The 13,934-nt window shown below is 47.2% G+C and overlaps 1 pseudogene; it reads left to right on the top strand.

Annotated features, from left to right (window-relative positions):
- The first annotated feature begins 3,532 nt into the window (after nt 1-3,532).
- On the top strand, nt 3,533-10,264 carry LOC119350928 (annotated as a pseudogene).
- The last annotated feature ends 3,670 nt before the right edge of the window (nt 10,265-13,934 follow it).

Raw genomic sequence — 13,934 nt, 5'->3', positions numbered from 1 at the left:
AGAGCCCAAGTGACCATCTGCTTGAAGAACTATGCGAGGTCAAGTAGTCCGATAACCAAATAAAAGCATTACAAGGTACTATACACAAACAAAGAAAGGGACAGCTAATCATACCATAAATGCTCAAGTTTTAATATTTCGCATGTAATCTCAATGTCTTCTCATAGAGGCAAAAGAGCATGACTACAAAAGTCTTAGCTAGTGAGAAAACTGCATAGATGGCTCATACCAAGGCGAATGGTTAAACAATGCGAGGTTATTCGTCCTGATCATCCTCATCATTCAAAGTGGGAAAGGTGGGAGGCCAGATAGTCATAAGGGGAAAGATAGTTGTACAATATATACCTTGCACCTTGATCACATATACCGTCTCCTTCCTGCTCCTCAGGTCAACAGAAATGATAGCTCTCTTTGTCCACAAACATAAGAATACAAGTCCACCATCTTCCCCGACCCCACACACCCAAAATCTCTCACGACGGTCGTGTGCTACACGTACGAGAAACCTGTCCACCAGCTCCCACCTGTCTTCACCATTGCCGTCCATCTCGAGGTGCCAGACACAAAGATGAAACTCGTCTTCGTGGAGGAGAAAGAGCCCAGAATCATCTCTATGCCAGAGCTTGAAGTTTGCGTTGACTTTCTCTGGGACTTTTATGAAAGAGAGTTGTGGACGTGGAGTAATAAAATCCAACCCACAAATGTAGTCATTGCTGGTCACAATGTAGAGCTTGTCATGGACAATCATCATTGAGCGAACAAAATTTGATGGCACGGGGAGCTCTCCTTCTGTCAAGATGACTTCACCCCAGGCACCAGATTGCATAACATACACTTGGGCCGATAGCTTTCGTCCGCTGAGAAGCACAGACACCGAAACTATGTCGTCGCTGTTGTCCATAAACAAACGTTGACTGACCTCCCGTGGTCTTAACATGTCAATGTGATGTGGCTCCGGCAGTGGCAGGATAGGGAGCACCCCCCTTGTCGGGCACAGCGGGCTGAACATGGTGTATCCACCGCACCTGAACGACCCTGGCTTGAGGAGGAGGCGGCCGTTTCGGCAGTCGGCGATTCGTACAGATTGATAGATGTCATCGAAGCCGGCGTGGCTTACGGCAGAACGGATCTCTTGGGCTTCCGAGGCAGGCACGAACAGCGGGCATGGGGAGAAGCTGCTGACGTAGAAGCCGAGAAGGCGGGGCGGATGGTGGCCACTGAATCGTCGGAGGAAGGAGGGAACAACAGCGACGCGGAGCCATCGCTTGCAGACGAGGGCGGCGTGGACGAGGAAGGCGGGGAGGCCGAGGCGGATCAGGATCTCGCGGAGCAGGTCGTCGTTGCTGATCACCTCCGCCATCGCGGCATCGCTGCCTCCCGTTCCACCGGCGTGGTACAGCTCGTCGGGGAGGTCCATGCCTCTCACGGTTTTGGCGCTGGTGGCGTTAGGTCTGCTGCGGAGGAGGCGCTCGTGATCGTCTAATTGGAGTTCCGTTGGAGGCGGCGCTCGTGAGCTGGGGCCTTTATTTAGGGCTTAATCTGTTTCGTTGCATGTGCTCTTAAGCCCAAAAGCCCACCCACTACTTGGGGAGGACGAGACGATCTCCTTTTTTTTAAAGCACGAGACGATCTCCTTCCATGTGTGAATATGTGATCATCACCCGGCCATTGATGGTTCATTTGGATACTGATCACAAGATTTCTGTATTGAAGGATAAGTTCCAACTGGAGCATTCTATTGAATTCATACTCCAGCCAACTCATTCAAAAGTCCGAACATTATATTAAAACCATATCTCGTTTCATTTTAGTTGGTTCATGATTGTGCTAGCAGTATATTCAGGCTTCTCTTCTGGCGATTCTCTCGGACCAGTTAAACCGGCGCAGACGAACGAGTCGTTACGCGACAAGAACACGTTGTAGGGCAACACAGGATTTGAGCAAGCGGCAGCACATTGGCCTGTAATCTGAAGTCCAACCAGACATTGGCTCTGACACCCTTACGTCTTGCACGATTGTCACACTTTTACTCCGTAAACATAACGTTAGCTAGCTACCAAAATCAGCTGACAAGAAAATAACATCAGCTAACAAAACCATGCACCAACAGGTAAATAACATCCACTACCAAAATCATGCAGTTGTTTAAAACAAAAGTTCATGCTCAACATAGGCAGTGCTAAAACAAGGGGAGCCTGATCCTGGTTCAACAGAGAAGAAAAGGAACCTTGGTAGACTATCAACACACCTGCTGTAAATTGCTCACCCAATATTTCCCTTATCTCGTCGTAGATGCAAAGCACCGACACGAAAAAAGCCATACCTAGTGAGTGAAATAGCAGAGGGCTCATACCACGGGAAAATGGCAAGCAATGTGAGACTGTTGCTACTACAGTGACACCACATCATGAGGAATGTTCTTCAATCTTCATCGAGAGCCGGGAAGATGGGAGGCCAGACCATCATGAAAGGAAACACACTTGCACGCAAATAATGATAGTCGTGCTGCTTGTCCTTGGCATGGCAAACCCACTCCTCTCGTGTTCTCAGATCCACACAAATGATCATATCATTGCCCCCTGTCCTTGACCCCATGATCACGTATTCACCGTCGTCCCCGACTTTACGCACGAAAATTTCCTCGAGATGATCGCACGCTACCGCACCCAAGCGAATCGTGTCCACCAGCACCCAGATGTCTGTGCCATCGTCGTGGTGGCACACATTGAGTTGAAATCCCTTCACATGGATGAGTAAGAGGCCGGACTCCTCTTTGGATGAGAGCGTGAAGTTGGCGGTGTCCACTTCTTCCGGCAGGTTCAAGGTGGCCAGGCGTGTTGTGACCAGATCCAGGAAAAGAATGTAGCCAATCTCTAATACCATGTAGAGCTTGTTGTGGACATACATCATGTCCGTGACTCTGGACGGTCTAGTGAGCTCTACTGTCGCCGGGATGGCTTCGCCCCAGACACCAGACTTCTGCAGGACACAAGCTTGCATCGAGAAAATCTTCCGTGACGCAGGCGGCATCGGGAACATGACGGAGATGATGCCATGAATGCCATCCCTGGGAAGGAAAAATGCACGTGTAGTAGTAGTATTTTTAGTGTGGACGTCCCAAAGACTGGGTAGCGGCTCCGGCGACGGCGGGAGGGGATCAACTCCTCGCGTCGGGCACAACGGGTACCACACTTCGAGCCGCCCATCTAAAAGTCCGACGAGGAGGCGGCCGCTTCGGCAGTCGAAGAGATGTCGATGGCCTGGGTGTTTGACCGCGGCAGCCGCACGGGCGAGCCCTGGGTCATCTGGGGCGGACACGAACGCCGGGACCGGGACCAGGGCGCTGGAGTCCTGCACGAAGTAGCCGAGGTGGCGGGAAGGGTTGCGCTCGCGGAAGCGTCGGAGGAAGGCAGTGTCGGAGGCGATGCGGAGCCACCGCTTGGAGACAGCGGCGGCGCGGACGAGGTACGTGGGGAGGCCGAGGCGTAGCAGGATCTCGCGGAGGAGATTGTCTAGTTCGGTCACCGCCGACATGGCGGCCGCCTCCCACTCGATCTGTCACTATCAGATTTTCTTTCGGTGGAGAGACGTCGACGGATTTGGGTGAGTTGGTTTGGTTGGCGGCGGGACAGCCCTGTAGGGTTTGGGGCATGGGGAGTTTTTTTCTTTATTTATTCATGGAGCGTGAATGGCATTCATCTCTATTTTCCACGAAAGCAACAGAAGAACATTCATGTAAAAAAACAAAAATAAAAACAAAAAACATTGCAAACTAGTCCCTCCGTCCGGAAATAATTGTCGGAAAATGAATGTATACCCGAACAGAGAAAAATGTAGCCAAATATATATATGTGAACATGATTATCTTGCGACGAGTACAAGATGGTGAACAACCACATGCGGAGATCTCTCTCTCTCTCTCTCTCTCGGTCTCTTTACGTGTGTGTGCGCTTTTTCAGCCAAAAAGCATTCTAGTCTTTTGTTTCCAAACCCAAGGTTGAAAATGCTAACTATAACTTTTTATATTATTATTTTAGAAAAACTTGCATTCAATTTATTCATCAACTATCGACACTAGAAGTAAAAAACACATTCAGGTCCATAGACCATCTAGCAACGACTACAAGCATTGGAGCGAGTCGAAGGCGCATGTAACGCATCGGCCATAGCCACTGGTTCCTGGCCGTTACGCCTGGTGGGATCTAGACTGGCATCTATCCTAGAATTATTCCAAACCAAGAACACCTAATTTTGAAATTCATTAATGAGCTCACGGAAAAGAATAAATTCCTTATTGATATGAGTAGACTATCATTCCTATTAAGTTAGGCTCTCACATACACCCCCTTTCAAATGAACTGACGTCCTCGTTGGCCCATCAAGAATTCCCTCTTGGCATATGTGTGTGCATCCAGTCCGGCACATGTGCCATGCCATGTGGCATAACGGATCACACGCGTCATGCGCCACATGCTCGCAAACCGGCTCTCACAGACGCCCCACTCAAAGGAACGGACAGCCTCGTTGGCCATCAGGAAGTCCCTCTTGGCACACGTATGTGCCCAGTCCGGCACATGTGACATGTCGTGTGCCATAACGGGTCACACACGCCATGTGCCACATGCACACAAACCTAACCCACGCATGTCCGTGTAACCGCGAGGGTCTGCTCTGATAGCAATTGTAACGCCCCGGCCATAGCCACCGGTTCCTAGGCATTACACCTGGCGGGATCGAGACCGACCCCATAGACCAACACTAGTCTTTCCTGCGCACTTTGTCCTCACTCGTGCGCACCCATGACCAACTTTCCGGTGGGTCACCCATCCTATAATTAATCCAAGCCAATCACACTTAACTTTGAGTTCTTTTCGAATGGGCTCCCGGAATAGAAGAAATTTATTTTTGATATGAGTAGTCTATATCATTCCTATTAAGCCAGACTCTCACAGTGCGTGGCCGTCATCAACTCTCCCTCATCAAAGCCGGGAGTATAATTTTTCCTCGACATTCAAACAATATGCACATCTATTGCATGTTATGTTAAACTAAATCTAAAGTTACAAAACTTATGCATAGCCAATCATTGAATAAACTAGGAACAACAAAAAGAACAAACTGAATCCAAATTGAAACATTGTTGTTTTGATGTTTAAAAATTCTCTTAGATAATCTTTCACTAGGGGGTCATTATGACCTTCTTTGTCTTTTTGTCCTTCGTGCTGAGGGTCTAAGATCCAAAGCTTGTCAATCTCTTATCTTGTATACATAAATGCTTCTCTTCGGGCGATTATCATGTATCTGTTAAACCGGCGGCAGAAGACAACAAGTCTTAAAACAAAAGTTACTTCTCAGTAGACGAATTGAGAGAAGACTAGTGGAGATAGATTGTAGCTCAATAGAGCTGCAACAACAAACAAAGCAATGAAGACTATCATCAAACCTACTCAAAAGTCAAAACTTGCATTTGGCCATAGACTGATTGCTTGTAATCACCACATTGAAGAAATTAGTCTGTTGCTTTGATGTCATGTTTGATCGTTGATGTTGATTTTGCAGGATCATCATTTGTTAGCGCCATTCTTAGTATTTGGTGGTTCTGTCTATTTACCCTTCATTTGTTTGGTTCTTTTGTAAGAAGGAAGATTTGATGTCACTTCTGCCATAAATCGGAAGTGAGGTTAGAGGTCATTTGATTGTTCAGTTTTGAATGGTACATGTCACTTGTGATGTGTTGCATTGTGTAATGTATGTTGGGGTTCTGCCAATAATCGAGCCTGAAGCCAAATGTAGTTTCCCTGCAACTTAGTTTATCATCAACTTAATGTATTCATTTCTTAGTCAGTTTATCATCAACTTAATGTATTCATTTCTTAGTCATTTATTTCTTCATTATCCTTTATCGACACCTGAGCCTTGTCTTTAGTATTCAGATTAAGAGGCACACCTAGCACTCAAACTGCATATCTATTTGTTTCTTCAGTCCAAGCTTGAGTTGAATAATGGGACAATCGTGCATTATATGCCAATCTTCGTCACCCTTACTAATACCCAATTTCAGAATAAGAATTTCTAATTTATTTCATATACGCTTGTTCATTTTCTTGTGCGTTAATTCATTCTTCAGATTAATTAAAGAAACTTACATTTTTTGTATTAATTTGTCTTTCTTTCTTTTTCTTTGGTGTTATTCTGAATAATCAATGTCTCCTTTCTCATTTTATTTTCAGTCTCTCTTTTTACCATGTTAGTCACAGAAGAAAAATATATTCTTACTCTTAGTCAATCTTTCATCAGAGTCCTTTTGAGCACTCGTTCTCTATCTTTTATTTCATTCACTTTTGTTAGTCATAGGGCTGTTCTCCCTTTCTTTGTTTAGTCCTTCTCATTTTTCTCATTCTGTTTATTGAAAAGTTTTCATTTACTTCTTTCTTTTTCTTGTCATTGTTCTCACTTTCATTCTTCATTTTCCATTTTTTGTATCTTTCTCCAGACATTTGCATGCTCACTTATTTATTTAGATGGTCATTCTTCATTTTTTTTCCTTCCACATGTTTTTTCTTCAGTCGATGTTTGTTTTGCACTTTAGTAAGTTGTTTGGCATTATGTTTACTCCATTCTCTATCTTTTAGTTATTTAGTCAGTTTCTTGAGTTTTTAGTCAATCTCTCCTTTAGCCTTTTCTCATTTTCATCAGTTATTCAGTTTTCTGCTACTCTTTCCTTTAGCATTTTCTCAATCATTTTTTGACCATACTTTCCGTGTTAGGTGTCATTGTGTCCAGTTTCATGTTTAGTTTCGGTGTTGGGTGTCATTTTCTTCAGCCTGGGTTATCTTTCATTAGTTTTCAGATTTTATGCCTTTTTGTTTTTCTTAGTAAATGTCCAGTCAATCATTACATCAGTAAAATATATTTCTGAGTAATTTTTTGCTTTTAAGTTATTTCATTCTTTAGTTCTAAACTACTATCATTCTTCAGTCCAAGTTTTAGAATGAATCTCTATTTCTAGAATTTCCTATTCCCTTTTCTTCAAACGTAAAGTAGCATTCTAGGGATTTTAGCAATCAATTGGCCAAGAGAAACATACATGCAAGGAGCGGAACGAGAGCATGCAAGCATGCAACTAACATAACTATTATTCTCTATTTATAATTTTAGTTATGTAGTTTGCATTGCCATTTGGCAATTGCATTACCAGTATGTGGTCAGTTAGTATCCAAAATAGCTTAGGGCTACTTGCAAGTTTCTGAAGACAATAGTCAACTAGTTATTTTGAGTTCATGCATGAGATGCAAATACCATTTGGCACCCATATTGATATCCCAAATCACAGTAACTTTTTTTAAATTTTCCGCTAATTGTTTTGAATTTAATGTTTACATGGGGGGAGGGGGGAGCACCCAGGTGCTCCAAATCCTCTCCCAACATTTTTCTCCTTTCTTATTCAGCTAGTCCATGTCCATTTGTTCCAGCATCAACTCTTCAGTTTCCATTTATGTGGTTTTTGTTGTCAGCCTTAGATCGAGGCAATTAGGGGTATAGGAGCTAGGGAGTCTTTTTGTACATCTTGTTTTTACTCATTTCTCAGTCTTGTCTGTCATGTTTCATTCCTTTTTTACCAGAAAAAAAACATTTTCACTCATTTCAAATTACCACTGATTTCTAGCTTGTCCCACAAGGTTCGGTTTTTCTATGGAAGACACATAGTCCAATTTTTCGGCATTTCTGTGTTTCCACACACCCGGCGTAGATCTTTGATAGTTCATTTGGGAGTCGAATTTCCTTTCTTCATTTTCTCTATGACCTGGCTAAGCTATCAGTCAGTGAGGTACAGTCTAGTTCTCAGTCATGTTCAGTCTTTCATTCCTCTCTTCTTAGAGGTTGGTGCAACGGTTCTGATAACCATCAGGAACAATACTCTGAATGAATTGAATGTGATGATTTTCTTCAACACTGTCTAAGTAGCAGTTTATTATTGTCTGTGTGGGATAGGTAACAGGTTTTTGCAAGCAGCCCATTAGGGGACAGGCTGAGTGCAAACATTTACATAAAGGTCCAAGATGGGAAGGTAGAATTCCACCTGAAAGCGGGTTAAAAACATACATTTTTTCAGATTGAGCATTGACTGAAATTACAAAAAAATATATGTGTCACAAGCTGACTAGAAAAAACCCGCCCTGAACCAAAAAACACACTTTCGTTAGGATGAGCGTACAACTTGGAACAAGACCCAAAGAAAACTGAAAATTATAAACTAGACGATGTAACTTGCAAAAAGGACCTTGAACAAGGTAAGTAGATTACAAATGTCTAATCATCCAGCTGAGGAATTCGGGTAGACTGAGGAACAATTTGGTAATTAGATCCAAATGGTTTAGGAGAATCAATATTTTGTCGTTTCATTCAAGATACAATTTCCTAACCACAACTTTAAGCTCATATAGATAGAAAAATATCTCTTGTTGGATAAATCATTAGAAGTTATTAGTATTCAGGCTAAATGATTCTACCGTAGGTAATAAAATGTTGAAATTTCGATCACGGGTTTGCTAATGAAATGTCTCTTTATCTCTAGATGCACCTCCATCCGACCTCACCGCCGACCAGCTCCTCGACGGCCTGCTCACCGCAGAATTCAGCAAGCGGTCGTGCCGGAGCCGGTACGAGTTCGCCAGCTACCACGAGAAGAAGAAGAAGGCATCACATAAACCACCCCCCTACTTACTTGGCAAGCTCCGGAGGCATGAAGCCCTACAGAAGCGGTGCGGTCTGGCAGCTCAAGTCCGGTAAGGGCGCTGCCGCCACGGACTGCCGCTACCTCGTTTCCATTAGCTACCGCGGCCTCGGCAATCGAATGCTCGCCACGGCTTCGGCCTTCCTCTACGCCGTGCTCACGGACCGTGTCCTCCTCGTCCACCAGTACAAGCAGGACGTCGACGCCCTCTTCTGCGAGCCCTTCCCTGGGACAACATGGCTGCTACCCTCTGGCTGGAGTTTCCCTTTGGGGCACCTCAGGGACTATGACATCGGCTCCAAAGAGAGCCTCGGCAACATGCTAAAAGCCAACGTCATCTCCGTGGGTGCCGACGGGAACGCGTCGTGGTCGGACGGCGGTGATCGCCGGCCACCGTTCGTCTACCTGCACCTCGAGGGCGGTTACGACTTCCACGACAAGCTCTTCTACTGCGACGAGCATCAGCGGCTCCTCCACGGTGCGCCGTGGTTGCTGATGAAGACGGATAGCTACCTCGTCCCGGGGCTCTTCCTCGTCCCGTCGTTCCAGGACGAGTTGGGCAGGATGTTCCCGGAGAAGGACATGGCGTTCTACCACCTCGGACGGTACTTGTTCCACCCGGTTAACGACGTCTGGCGTGCAGTCACCAGTTACTACCGCGCCAACCTCGCGGGCGCTGGCCAGCGCGTCGGCATACAGATCCGGGTGTTCCGGAAGAAGCAGACGCCGCTACAACACGTACTGGACCAGGTCCTCTCGTGCGTCCGCAGGGAGAAGCTTCTCCCGGAGATCACGTCGTCGTCTAAGATCAACGCATCCGACCAGGCTGTCCTGGTCACTTCTCTGAGCTCGTGGTACTACGAGAGGATCAGGGAGGAGTACGGCGGTGGCAGGGTCGCCGGCGGCGTGCACCAGCCGAGCCACGAGGGGCGGCAGAAGCAGGGGGACACGTCCCACGACAGGAGGGCGCTGAGCGAGATGTACCTGCTCAGCACCTGCGACGTGCTCGTCACCACCGGCTTCTCGACGTTCGGGTATGTCGCGCAGGGGCTCGGCGGGATACGGCCGTGGATCATGCCCAGCACACCCATGTGGTCCGAGTCCGACACGGCCGACACAAAGGTGGTGCCGGAACCACCGTGTGTGCGAGCGATGTCCGTCGAGCCGTGCTTCCACTCACCGTCCTACTATGACTGCACGGCGAGAAGGGACGTGGATGTGGGGAAGGTGGTGCCATACGTGCGGCACTGTGAGGACGTGAGCTGGGGGATCAAGATTGCCAACCAAAGCAGCTAGCCAGTGGTAGTAACTTGTAGGGAATATATATACTGTTCTCATATAAAGGCATCACATATTCTAGCTAGGTGATTAATCTAAGCTAGTGCAGATGAAACAAATAGAATTGTTCCCCAGCGTGAACACCCTCCACCTGTACGACAAGACACTCACGATCTAAAAGCATGCCCCAATTGTTGGGCCCAAAAACACCATGCATTCAGTCATCGCATTCCGTCCTTATATCCAATCTACTAAAAACAACATGACACACAGCGAGCATGTGGTAGCACTGGAGCACATACCAAGAACGACATCTTCAGTTGCTCCCGGCTTTCGGACAAAGTATGAAATATATTGGGCGCGAATCGGAACCGTTAATTCTTGGACGCCGCTAACTGCCACACGTGTGGGCGTTAAGAAATCTGCCCACACGTTTTGTCTGGTGCCTAAGAGGACCAGCCCACACGTCTGTGTGTGGGCAAAACAACTAGCGCCCACACGCCTCTTTTTTTCCCTCCCGGTCCCTCTTACACGCGTGCGTGTGGGCGAAATAGATAACGCCCACACACCCGGTACGTCAGGCCCGCACGTCCCCCGTGACACTTTACCGTGCGCCCCGCAGTTGCCATGGGCCAGACCCTCGTCCATGTTCGTTTAAGTGCAGTTGCCATGTCGCTGAACTACGGTTGCCATGTCGGACAACTACAGTTGCCATGTTTGCTCAACTGCAGTTGCCATCTCAGGTCAAAGTTCCAGATTGCCATTTTTTAGACAACTACAGTTGTTGCCATGTGTGGTCTGGTCTACTGCAGTTGCCATGATTTCAAAACTTTAGGAGTTGCCACCTACTAACACTAGGCAGTTGCCATGTAGCGCTACAAAAAAAGGCATGGCAAAAAACGTTCGGGTAAAAAGAGAGAGTTGCCATGTGCTCACAAGCACGCTAGGGCAGTTGCCATTTAAAAAAGAAAGAGTTGCCATCTGCTTACGTGCACGCTAGGGCAGTTTGCCATGTACCATGCCAAACATATGGCAACTGACATGTTCGGGTAAAAAAAAAGAGTTGCCATCTGCTTGCAATCACACTAGGGCAGTTGTCATGTACACTGCAAAACGCATGGCAACTGGCAGCTTAGGTGTGGGAGAGGAGGCGGGCGTGTGGGCGAGATGGCAAACTGCCCACACACCAGCCCTTGTGCGTGACTGAAACTGGTGTGTGGGCGAACTACTAAACGCCCACACACCAGCCCCTCCGTGTGGTAAAATGGATGTGTGGGCGACCTCTTTCACACACCACACACGCGAGTTGTCCTACGTGGCATACAAAATCAGCTAATTCATGCCAAGATTCGTGCAGAAGTTACTGGACGGTGATGGAGGCGTGTGGGTGAGTTGGCTAACGCCCACACGTGTGGGCGTTAACATTTCCGTAATTCTTTCCGGTCGCAGGTGTTGCATCGTTCGTTATCATCAACAAACAAAAACATGCACCTCGATTGGCAAGCACGGACGAATTCTAGCTCATAACGAAGCTGCCAAGATATAATTAATTGTGTGCAAAGCTGAACACCGCATGCACTTCACATGGTTTATCGCTTGGAGAACCCTTGTTTTCTACTATTTCACTTTGGAACTGTGTAAGCTCGCCAAGAGCCCAAGTGACCAGCTGCTTGAAAAGCTATGGGAGGTCAAGTAGTCCGATATAACGAGATAAAAGCATTACAAGGTACTATACACAAACAAAGAAAGGGACAACTAATCATATCATAAATGCTTTCTATCTCCCCTCGAGCTTGCACTTCGCCGGGTTATTATCAAAGTTCTACAACGCACTCTTCGTGAAAAAGCATTGTACTGGATCCAACGTGGGAAAGTCCGAACTGCGCTGGAAGGAGACGAAAACTCTAGATTTTTCCATGCCTCGGCCTCTGCCCGTCTTCGCAAAAATAAGATCACGGTCCTGAAGGCGAACGGCTCTGAGTTCTTTTCTCATGACGCTAAATCAAAAATCCTCTCTGACTACTACACCTCCCTTCTTGGCACTGCTTTTCAACCCACTTGGTCCTTCTCCCTCCTAGATCTCTATCCCTCACCTATTCCCCAACTTCGCTCTCTCGATGACCCTTTCACAGATGACGAGATTTGTGAGGCTTCCTTGTCCATGAATAAAAATGCTAGCCCTGGCCCAGACGGTTTTGGCCCCGGGTTCTACAGAAAATTTTGGCATATTCTCAAATATAAAATCCGCAATTTCTTTGCTGATTTTCATACCCTACGTTCGGACATCTCCTGCCTCAACCGAGCTCTCATTATTCTCCTTCCGAAGAATAATGACGCCAGGTCCCCAAATGACTTTCGCCCCATCTCCCTCCAAAATTGCCCTGTCAAAGGTGTTGCCAAACTCCTTACCAACAGACTTAAAACTCACATCCCTCTTCTGGTCCACGCCGACCAAACTGGCTTCCTGTCTGGTCGCAACATCTCGGAAAACTTCCTCTACGCCGCTGACATTCTCCACTGCTGCGCCAAGAAAAAGGCCCCAGCCATCGTTGTCAAGCTGGACTTTCGGAAAGCGTTCGACTCAATCTGTTGGTCCTCCCTTCTCCACACCTTACAGGTTAGGGGCTTCCCACCTCGCTGGTGCGACTGGATCCGATCTCTGCTTACCTCTGGATCCACCGCTGTTATGCTCAATGGCATCCCAGGGAAGTGGATCCAATGCAAGAACGGGCTACGACAAGGTGACCCTCTATCACCCTACCTGTTCATCATTATGGCCGACATTCTCCAACAAATGATCATTAACGCTCATAAGGATGGTACTCTTTTACACCCCCTGTGCCCCCACCTCCCGTGCCCTATTCTACAATATGCGGACGACACTCTAATCATCGTCAAAGCTACCACGAATGCAGCCAAGCACCTCAAACACATCCTGGACGCCTTTGCCGCAGCCACTGGCCTACAAATCAACTTCATCAAAACGACTTTCATCCCCCTTAACGTGGATCCGCAGGATGCCGCTCAAATGGCCACTGACCTTGGAACAAACATCTCCTCCTTTCCGCAAACCTACCTAGGGCTCCCCCTCTCCCCGCATAAGCTGCCGCCCTCTGCATTCCAGCCTGTCATCGACCGTTGGGACACCTATCTGGCTGGCTGGTGTGCCCTACTCCTCTCGCGTGGTGGTAAATTAGTTCTCCTCTCAGCCGTCCTAGACAGTCTCCCCACGTATTTTATGCTTTGTTTTTCTCTGCCCATCCAGGTTATTGAAGCTATTGACAAACGTAGACGCACTTTTTTCTGGTCCAACGATGAAACTTGCTCTGGTGCTAAATGCTTGGTTGCTTGGGATAAAGTATGCACCCCCAGATATGCAGGTGGTTTGGGTGTTAAAAACCTTCAGGCACAAAATTTTTGTTTACTGCTGAAATTTGCTTACAAATGTTTACACTCCACCTCCCTTCCTTGGAAGGATTGGGTTCTGCATCACTCACCTCTCCACATTGGCTTTGGCAAGAATAGCTCCTTTCTTGCTAAGACTATTTTCAAACACCTTCAGAGCTTGAGAGAGATTTCCCAGTGCACTGTTGGAGATGGCTGCTCCACCTTCTTCTGGTTAGATCGATGGCTGAAGCCAGAACCTCTGGCTACAGTCTACCCAGCCCTTTTTTCCCACCATACAAAACAAAACGCCTTGGTAGCTACAATTATGCAGGAAGGGATCGATCTTGCTCTTCGTAATCGGCTAACCACTACTGCGATTGCAGAACTTGCTTCTCTAAACTCTTTGTTGCAGGATTGCGCTCTCTCGCAGGTACCGGACACTCGTCGCCTGCTCAACGGGTCCGCCTTCTCGACCCGGGGTGCGTATGCGGCTCTCTCGGATCATCTCTCCGACCCCATGCTCGCCGCCATCTGG

This window comes from Triticum dicoccoides, chromosome 1B (genome assembly GCF_002162155.2).
Source record: "Triticum dicoccoides isolate Atlit2015 ecotype Zavitan chromosome 1B, WEW_v2.0, whole genome shotgun sequence".
Taxonomy (NCBI): domain Eukaryota; kingdom Viridiplantae; phylum Streptophyta; class Magnoliopsida; order Poales; family Poaceae; genus Triticum; species Triticum dicoccoides.
The sequence above is the reverse complement of the archived record's forward strand: the minus strand, read 5'-3'. Positions and strand labels throughout refer to the sequence as shown.